The 10,774-nt window shown below is 39.3% G+C and overlaps 1 non-coding gene across 1 annotated transcript; it reads left to right on the forward strand.

The window, feature by feature from the left end:
- The first annotated feature begins 7,594 nt into the window (after nt 1-7,594).
- On the forward strand, nt 7,595-7,702 carry LOC148567781 (small nucleolar RNA R71). Its single transcript, XR_015883020.1, has one exon. It is a non-coding gene; the product is annotated as a small nucleolar RNA R71 (small nucleolar RNA).
- The last annotated feature ends 3,072 nt before the right edge of the window (nt 7,703-10,774 follow it).

Below are 10,774 nucleotides of genomic sequence, written 5' to 3' on the forward strand. Positions count from 1 at the left end.
AATCTATACTTGGAGCGAACTCTGAAGATTCCAGAAGCACTCCAGCAGTACACCACTGAGCAAATCAAGCAAAGGAACTGGTTCTTTCTGGAGAGAACACTGACAGAGGTCAACGCATCTTGGATCCGGGAATTCTACTGCAACTACTACCTCACCACCCTAGATGCCGTAAACCTGAGAGGAAAACAAATTCTAGTCACTGAAGAGGCCTTAGAGGACATTCTCCAGCTCCCAGCCAAGTCCAATCAGCCTGATGGTTATTCAAAGGCTGAGGAGGACATGCGCCAGATGCAGTTTGATTGGGATGCTGTGAAGGCACGGATAGCTTTGGACCCGACTGTTCCTTGGGAGATGGGTCAGGACACCACCATGTCTAGAGGAATCAAGAGGGGGTACTTAAATGATGAGGCTCGGTTATGGCACCAGATCTTGAGTAATTATGTGATGCCGAGTACTCACGAGACGGAGATCCCGGCTGCTATGATCACCCTCCTATGGTGTGTGATGGAGGGGAAGGACCTTTATCTGCCACGCTTTATCCGGCATTTTATGGCCAGGGTCCACGTCTGAGGCACCCTCCCTTTTCTGTATCTGGTTACACAGCTAGGCCGTAGAGCTGACGTGCCATGGGAGGATGCCGATGAGAGACCACCAGCGGCGGATTGTAGGAAGATCATTCCTCACAGCAGGAACTTCTTAGCTTTGGGCTACAGACCACCACCCTTCACTGCTACTAATGAGCCAGCCCCACCGTCTGTTGTACCCTCTTCATCCACAGCTGCCACTGCTGCTCCTGCTGCTACCACTGCACCTTCACCTGCCTCTGAGCCCGTATACCGCCTCGTGCACCGCCTATTTCGACAGCTTGATCAGATGGAGTGCCGTAACCAGCGCCGGTATGAGAGATTGGCAGCGACGCTATTCGCATCTAAAGCTGATGATCCGACAGGGTGGTGACATCCCCTCTGAGCCCGACACACCATCTGAGCCATCAGAGGAGGAGGAGGATGAGCACGAGGAGGAGACTCATTTCCAGGAGGAGACCCATCAGCAGGCAGCCACAGAGCAGGCTGCCCCGCATTAGGAGGTTATGCCCCAGATAGAGGCTGTGGATCCGGAGATCCCGATCCAGTCATCCCCACCTCTACAGCAGCCAGACCCTCAGCCCACCACCACCATAGAGCCTCCAGCTGCCATCCCTACCAGTGATGACACCCCTTCACACCCGGCTTGACTGAGCATCAAGGACGATGCTTCATTTAAGTGTGGGGAGGTCGCCATCTCTAGTGTTTTCATTTTGGTGAACCACTACATCTTTTTTCTTTTATTTTGGATATTTTTCTGTATTTTTCTTTTCACTGTTATTTTCTGAGTACTTATACATTGCTGCTTTTTATGTATTCTTACTCTATTTTTTTGCATTCTGCATTCTTAGTTCATATTGCAGCCATTTAGTTTATTTTAGTTATTTAGTTTAGTTTGCAGTTCTAACTTATTAGTGGATTAATTAGTATAGTTTACCCTTTTTAGCATATGATAGTATAGCTTAAATTGAAAAATATAAAAAGGAAGTAAGCTAGGAATTAAAAATAACAGATTTAAATCCATAAACCTTGTATACTTAGCATTACATGATATAGTTAAGTTGACAACATTTCATCAAGGAGGAACATTAAAACTTTAAAGGCTACCCTAAATAATTTTTTTATGAGAATAATGGGAATTTTTAACTAAACCTGCATAACATATATGAATGATATATGATGCTTGAGTTAGAGAACACACAGCCCGTGAGTCTTGAGCTTAATTGTATGGTTGCATTCAAACCATAATTTCATTTCTATGTGTTTCACTTCTTTTTATTCTGATGTTCTTTACTTTGCTTTAATCTATATGTCTAATTATAGAATATAGAATATAGATACATACCAAGAGAATGATTGAGGCCATCATTTGATTTTAGCTCACTTACCCCAAAATAACCTACCTTTCACATCACCCTTGTCAGCTGGTACGCAGAATCGTGATTACACTTTAATTATGTAAAGTTCATTGCTCTTTCTTTCCCTGGAAATGGCGCCAAAAAACATGATGCCAAAACCACGGTTCACAACTCCGTGTAACTGACCAGCAAGTGCACTGGGTCGTCCAAGTAATACCTTACGTGAGTAAGGGTCGAATCCCACGGAGATTGTTGGTATGAAGCAAGCTATGGTCACCTTGCAAATCTCAGTTAGGAAGATATAAATTGATAATGGTGTTTTCGAATAATAATTAATAGAACAGGGATAGAAATACTTATGTAATTCATTGGTGGGAATTTCAGATAAGCGAATGGAGATGCTTTCGTTCCTCTGAACCTCTGCTTTCCTGCTATCTTCATCCAATCAGTCTTACTCCTTTCCATGGCTGGCTTTATGCAAGGGCATCACCGTTGTCAGTGGCTACATCCTCTCCTCTCAGTGAAAATGATTAACGCACCCTGTCACGGCACGGCTATTCATCTGTCGGTTCTCGATCATGCTGGAATAGGATTCACCCTCCTTTTGTGTCTGTCACTAACGCCCAGCACTTGCGAGTTTGAAGCTCGTCACAGTCATTCAATCATTGAATCCTACTCGGAATACCACAGACAAGGTTTAGACTTTCCGGATTCTCTTGAATGCCGCCATCATTCTAGCTTACACCACGAAGATTCTGATTAAGAGATCTAAGAGATACTCATTCAGTCTAAGGTAGAACGGAAGTGGTTGTCAGGCACGCGTTCATAAGGAATGATGATGATTGTCACGTTCATCACATTCAGGTTGAAGTGCGAATGAATATCTTAGAAGCGAAACAAGATGAATTGAATAGAAAACAGTAGTACTTTGCATTAATCTTTGAGGAACAGCAGAGCTCCACACCTTAATCTATGGAGTGTAGAAACTCTACCGTTGAAAATACATAAGTGAAAGGTCCAGGCATGGCCGAGATGGCCAGCCCCCTAAAATGTGATCTAAGATAGCATACAACTGATCAAAGATGGTCAAAAAGACGTCTAATACAATAGTAAAAGGTCCTATTTATAATAAACTAGCTACTAGGGTTTACAGAAGTAAGTAATTGATGCATAAATCCACTTCTGGGGCCCACTTGGTGTGTGCTTGGGCTGAGCTTGAGTGTTGCACGTGTAGAGGTCCTTCTTGGAGTTGAACGCCAGCTTTTGTGCCAGTTTGGGCGTTCAACTCTGGTTTTGGCTCCTTTTCTGGCGCTGGACGCCAGATTTGGTCAGAAAGCTGGCGTTGAACGCCATTTTACGTCTTCTATTCTTGGCCAAGTATGGACTATTATATATTTCTGGAAAGCCCTGGATGTCTACTTTCCAACGCAATTGGAAGCGCGCCATTTCACATTCTGTAGCTCCAGAAAATTCACTTTGAGTGCAGGGAAGTCAGAATCCAACAGCATCAGCAGTCCTTCTTCAACCTCTGAATCTGATTTCTGCTCAAGTCCCTCAATTGCAGCCAGAAAATACCTGAAATCATAGAAAAACACAAAAACTCATAGTAAAGTCCAGAAATGTGAATTTAACATAAAAACTAATGAAAACATCCCTAAAAGTAACTAGATCCTACTAAAAACAATGTCAAAAAGCGTATAAATTATCCGCTCATCACAACACCAAACTTAAATTGTTGCTTGTCCCCAAGCAACTGAAAATCAAATAGGATAAAAAGAAGAGAATATACCATAAATTCCAAACTATCAATGAAACAGAGCTTCAATCAAATGAGCGGGACTTATAGCTTTTTGCCTCTTGAATAGTTTTTGCATCTCACTTTATCCATTGAGGTTCAGAATGATTGGCATCTATAGGAACTCAGAGTTCAGATAGTGTTATTGATTTTCCTAGTTCAGTATGATGATTCTTGAACACAGCTTCTTTATGAGTCTTGGCCGTGGCCCTAAGCACTTTGTTTTCCAGTATTACCACCAGATACATAAATGCCACAGACACATAATTGGGTGAACCTTTTCAGATTGTGACTCAGCTTTGCTAAAGTCCCCAATTAGAGGTGTCCAGGGTTCTTAAGCACACTATTTTTTTTGCTTTGGACCTTGACTTTAACCGCTCAGTCTCAAGTTTTCACTTGACACCTACACGCCACAAGCACATGGTTAGGGACAGCATGGTTTAGCCGCTTAGACTAGGATTTTATTCCTTTAGGCCCTCCTATCCACTGATGCTCAAAGCCTTGGGATCCTTTTTATTTGCCCTTGCCTTTTGGTTTTAAGGGTTATTGGCTTTTTGCTCTTGCCTCTTGATTTTAAGAGCTTTTGGCTTTTTCTGCTTGCTTTTTCTTTTTCTTTCTATTTTTTTTTGCCTATATTTTTTTTTTCTGCAAGCTTTGTTCTTTGCTGCTTTTTCTTGCTTCAAGAATCATTTTTATGATTTTTCAGATTATCAAATAACATGTCTCCTAGTCATCATTCTTTCAAGAGCCAACATATTTAACATTCTTAAACAACAACTTCAAAAGACATATGCACTGTTCAAGCATACATTCAGAAAACAAGAAGCATTGTCACCACATCAATATAATTAAACTAAGTTCAAGGATAAATTCGAAACTCATGTACTTCTTGTTCTTTTGAATTAAAACATTTTTCATTTAAGAGAGGTGATGGATTCATAGGACATTCATAACTTTAAGACAAAGTTACTAACTACTAATGATCATGTAATGAAGACACAAACATAGATAAGCACATAACATAGAAAACAAAAAATAGAAGGAATAAGAACAAGGAATGAATCCACCTTAGTGATGGTGGCGTTTTCTTCTTGAAGAACCAATGATGTCCTTGAGCTCTTCTATGTCTCTTCCTTGTCTTTGTTGCTCCTCCCTCATTGCTTTTAGATCTTCTCTGATTTCATGAAGGATGATGGAGTACTCTTGATGTTCCACCCTTAGTTGCTTTCAATAATTGTGTGGAAGAAAATGTATCCCCTGAGGTATCTCAGGGATCTCTTGATTTGCAGTCAAATGTTCTACCACTGAGCTATAGACCCTTGATGGAAGCTTTTGTCTTCCCTTTCCTCTTTCTAGAGGTTTTTCTAGCCTTAGGTGCCATCAATGGTTATGGAAAAAAACAAAAAAGCTATGCTTTTACCACACCAAACTTAGAATGTTGCTCGCCCTCGAGCAAAAGAAGAAAGAATAGAAGAAGAAGAAGAAGATATGGAGGAGATGGATGGATGTGTGTATTCGGCCATATGGGTGGGATTGGGTGGGAGAGAGATGTTGAATTTTGAAGGTAGTGGGTGTATGGATGTGAGTGGTAAATGGAAAACAGAAGGGATGATCATGAATGGAAAGAGAGATGATGAGGTAGGTGGGGATCCTGTGGGGTCCACAGATCCTGAGATGATCCTGTGGGGTCCACAGATCCTAAGATGATCCTGTGGGGTCCACAGATCCTGAGGTGTCAAGGCATTTACATCCCTGCACCAATTTAGGCATGTAAAATGCCCTTGCACACAACTCTGGGCGTTCAGCGCCAGGTTGGTGCCCATTTTGGGCGTTCAACGCCCATTTGTTGCCATTTCTGGCGTTGAACGCCAGAACCATGCTTGTTCTGGGCGTTCAGCGCCAGGATGCTGCCCATTTTGGGCGTTCAGCGCCAGAACCATGCTCTGTTCTGGCGTTGAACGCCAGGCAGATGCTCCTCCAGGGTGTGATTTTTCTTCTGCTGTTTTTGACTCCGTTTTCAATTTTTATATTTATTTTGTGACTCCACATGATCATGAACCTAAGAAAACATGAAAAACAAGAATAATAGAGTTAGATAAATAAACATTGGGTTGCCTCCCAACAAGCGCTTCTTTAATGTCAATAGCTTGACAGTGGGCTCTCATGGAGCCTCACAGATGTTCAGAGCATTGTTGAGACTCTCCAACACCAAACTTAGAGTTTGGATATGGGAGTTCAACACCAAACTTAGAGTTTGGTTGTGGCCTCCCAACACCAAACTTAGAGTTTGACTGTGGGGGCTTGGGTTGACTCTGCTTTGAGAGAAGCTTTTCATGCTTCCTCTCCATGGTTGCAGAGGGAGATCCTTGAGTTTTAAACACGAGGGAGTCCTCATTCCATTGAAGGACTAGTTCACCTCTGTCAACATCAATCACAGCTCTTGCTGTGGCCAGGAAAGGTCTTCCTAGGATGATGGATTCATCCTCTTCCTTTTCAGTATCCAGGACTATGAAATCAGCAGGGATGTAAAGGCCTTCAACCTTTACTAACACGTCCTCTATTTGTCGATATGCCTATTTTCTTGAATTGTCTGCCATCTCTAATGATATTTTAGCAGCTTGCACCCCATAGATTCCCAGTTTCTCTATTACAGAGAGGGGCATGAGGTTTATTCCTGAACCAAGTTCACACAGGGCCTTAAAGATCATGGTGCCTATGGTACAAGGTATTATGAACTTTCCAGGATCCTATCTCTTCTGAGGCAATGTCAATTGATCCAGATCACTTAGTTCATTGATGAACAAGGGAGGTTCAACTTCCCATGTATCAATGCCAAATAATTTGGCATTCAGCTTCATGATTGCACCAAGAAACTTGGCAGTTTGCTCTTCTGTAACATCCTCATTCTCTTCAGAAGAGGAATACTCATCAGAGCTCATGAAGGGCATAAGGAGGTTCAATGGAATCTCTATGGTCTTTAGATGAGCCTCAGAGTCCTTTGGTTCCTCAGAGGGAAGCTCCTTATTGATCACTGGACGTCCCAGGAGGTCTTCCTCCTTGGGATTCACGTCCTCCTCTCCTTCTTTGGGTTCGGCCATGGTGCTTATGTCAATGGCCTTGCACTCTCCTTTTGGATTCTCTTCTGTATTGCTTGGGAGAGTACTGGGAGGGATTTCAGTGATCCTTTTACTCAGCTGGCCCACTTGTGCTTCCAAATTTCTAATGGAAGACCTTGTTTCATTCATGAAACTTACAGTGGCCTTAGATAGATCAGAGACTAAGTTTGCTAAATTAGAAGTATTTTGTTCAGAGTTCTCTGTCTGTTGCTGAGTGGATGATGGAAAAGGTTTATTATTGTTAAACCTGTTTCTTCCACCATTATTAAAGCCTTGTTGAGGCATTTGATCCTTCCAGGAGAAATTTGGATGATTTCTCCATGATGAGTTATAGGTGTTTCCATAAGGTTCACCTAAGTAATTCACCTCTGCTATTGCAGGGTTTTCAGGATCATAAGCTTCTTCTTCATAAGAAGCCTCTTGAGTACTGTTGGATGCAGCTTGCATTCCATTCAGACTCTGAGAAATCATATTGACTTGCTGAGTCAATATTTTGTTCTGAGCTAATATGGCATTCAGAGTATCAACTTCAAGAACTCCCTTCTTCATAGGCGTCCCATTATCCATAGGATTCCTTTCAGAAGTGTACATGAGCTGGTTATTTGCAACCATGTCAATGAGTTCTTGAGCTTCTGCAGGCGTTTTCTTTAGGTGAATGGATCCACCTGCAGAGGTGTCCAATGACATCTTAGATAACTCAGACAGACCATCATAGAATATATCCAGGATGGTCCATTCTGAAAGCATGTCAGAAGGACACTTTTTGGTCAGTCCTTTGTATCTCTCCCAAGCTTCATAGAGGGATTCACCTTCTTTTTGTCTGAAGGTTTGAACATCCACTCTAAGCTTGCTCAACTTTTGAGGAGGAAAGAACTTGGATAGGAAAGTCTTAACCAGCTTATCCCAAGAGTTCAGGCTATCCTTAGGTTGAGAGTCCAATCCACACTCTAGCTCTGTCTCTTATAGCAAAAGGGAAAAGCATGAGCTTGTAGAATTCAGGATCTACTCCATTAGTCTTAACAGTATCACATATCTACAAGAATTCAGTTAAGAACTGAAAAGGATCTTCAGATGGAAGTCCATGAAACTTGCAGTTCTGCTGCATCAGAGAAACTAATTGAGGTTTCAGCTCAAAGTTGTTTGCTCCAATGGCAGGAATAGAGATGCTTCTTCCATGTAAATTGGAATTAGGTGCAGTAAAGTCACCAAGCATCCTCCTTGCATTATTATTATTTTCGGCTGCCATCTCCTCTTCCTGTTTGAAATTTTTTTTTTTTGAAAGGTTATCTTTGGATTGTTGTAATTTAGCTTCTCTTAGTTTTCTCTTCAGAGTCCTTTCAGGTTCTGGATCTGCTTCAACAAGAATATTCTTGTCCTTGCTCCTGCTCATATGACAAAGAAGAGGGCACAGAAAATAATAATAATAATAATATGGATCCTTTATACCACAGTATAGGGATCCCTTTGTGAGTGGAAGAAAAGAGGAAGACAAAGAATGTGATGTAAAGAAAGAAACACAACTGTGAGGAGGGCAGAGATGTGAGATGAGATGTTAGTAAATGAATAAATAAATAGAATAAGATGGGAGAGGAAAAATTTTCGAAAATAATTTTTGAAAAAGAGTTAGTGATTTTCGAAAATAGTTTTTGAAAAGGTTAGTATTTTTTCTGAAAAAAAAATTTTTTTAAATCAAAAATAAAAATAATTAGTTAATAAAAAAAGAAATTTTTGAAAAAGAGGGAAGATATTTTCGAAAATTAGAGAGAGAGAGTTAGTTAGGTAGTTTTGAAAAAGATAAGAAACAAACAAAAAAAAGTTAGTTAGTTAGTTGAAACAATTTTGAAAAGATAAGAAGTTAGGAAGTTAGAAAAGATATTTTGAAATCAAATTTTTGAAAAAGTTAAGATAAGAAGATATTTTTGAAAAGATATGATAGAAGTTAGTTTTTGAAAAAATATGATTTTTAAAATCACAATTAATGACTTGATTCACAAGAAATCACAAGATATGATTCTAGAACTTAAAGTTTGAATCTTTCTTAACAAGCAAGTAACAAACTTGAAATTTTTGAATCAAAACATTAATTGTTATTGTTATTTTCGAAAATTTGATATAAAAATAAGAAAAATATTTTTGAAAAATATTTTTGGAATTTTCGAAAATAACTAAGAAGTTTGAAAAAGATTTGATTTTTGAAAAAGATTTTGAAAAAGATAAGATTTTCAAATTGAAAATTTGATTTGACTCATAAGAAACAACTTGATTTTAAAAATTTTGAAAAAGTCAACTCAAATTTTCGAATTTGATGAGAGAGAAAAAGGGAAAGATATATATTTTTTTATTTTTGAATTTTTTTATGATGAGAGAGAAAAACAAGTAAAATGATGCAATGCATGAGAATTTTAGATCAAAACATGTGATGCATGCAAGAATGCTATGAATGTCAAGATGAACACCAAGAACACTTTGAATGTCATGATGAACATCAAGAACATATTTTTGAAAAAATTTTAATGCAAAGAAAACATGCAAGACACCAAACTTAGAATTCTTTAATGCTTAGAGACTAAGAATTCAAGAATGCATATGAAAAACAAGAAAAGACACAAAACATGCAAATGCAAAGATCAAACAAGAAGACTTACCAAGAACAACTTGAAGATCATGAAGAACACTATGAATGCATGAAAATTTTCGAAAAATGCAAGATGCACATGCAATTGACACCAAACTTATAACATGACTCCAGACTCAAACAAGAAACGCAAAAAAAATATTTTTGATTTTTATGATTTTCTAATTTTTTTGGATTTTTTTTGAAAATTATATGAAAAAGAAAAAAAAAATAAGGATTCCAAAATTTTTAACATGAATTCCAGGAATCTTGCAATCTTAGTCTAAAGCTTCAGTCCAGGAATTAGACATGGCTCACTAGCCAGCCAAGCTTTCAATGAAAGCTCCGGTCCAAAACACTAGACATGGCCAATGGCCAGCCAAGCTTCAAAAAGATATCAGAATATACTGCTCATTACTTATCAAATATGTAACTTGCCTCTATGCTGATGGTTTGGAAGCCTCAGTCCAAATGAATTTAGACATGGCTTTACAGCCAGCCAGGCTTCACATGCTTCATGAAACACTAAAATTCATTCTTAAAAATTTTGAAGCCATAGAATAATTTATTTTTGAAAACATTATTCTTATTATTATTATTTTTTTTTCGAAAACAAAAGAAAAGTTTTTGAAAGATTTTTGAAAAATTTTTGAAAGCAAAACAAAAAGAAAATTACCTAATCTGAGCAACAGGATGAACCGTCAGTTGTCCAAACTCAAACAATCCCCGGCAACGGCGCCAAAAACTTGGTACGCAGAATCGTGATTACACTTTAATTATGTAAAGTTCATTGCTCTTTCTTTCCCTGGAAATGGCGCCAAAAAACATGATGCCAAAACCACGGTTCACAACAACGTGTAACTGACCAGCAAGTGCACTGGGTCGTCCAAATAATACCTTACGTGAGTAAGGGTCGAATCCCACGGAGATTGTTGGTATGAAGCAAGCTATGGTCACCTTACAAATCTCAGTTAGGCAGATATAAATTGATAATGGTGTTTTCGAATAATAATTAATAGAATAGGGATAGAAATACTTATGTAATTCATTGGTGGGAATTTCAGATAAGCGAATGGAGATGCTTTCGTTCCTCTGAACCTCTGCTTTCCTGCTATCTTCATCCAATCAGTCTTACTCCTTTCCATGGCTGGCTTTATGCAAGGGCATCACCGTTGTCAGTGACTACATCCCCTCCTCTCAGTGAAAATGATCAACGCACCCTGTCACGGCACGACTATTCATCTGTCGGTTCTCGATCATGCTGGAATAGGATTCACCCTCCTTTTGCGTCTGTCACTAACGCCCAG

The sequence above is a fragment of the Arachis ipaensis genome, chromosome B4, assembly GCF_059453495.1.
Source record: "Arachis ipaensis isolate K30076 ecotype BB chromosome B4, ASM5945349v1, whole genome shotgun sequence".
Taxonomy (NCBI): domain Eukaryota; kingdom Viridiplantae; phylum Streptophyta; class Magnoliopsida; order Fabales; family Fabaceae; genus Arachis; species Arachis ipaensis.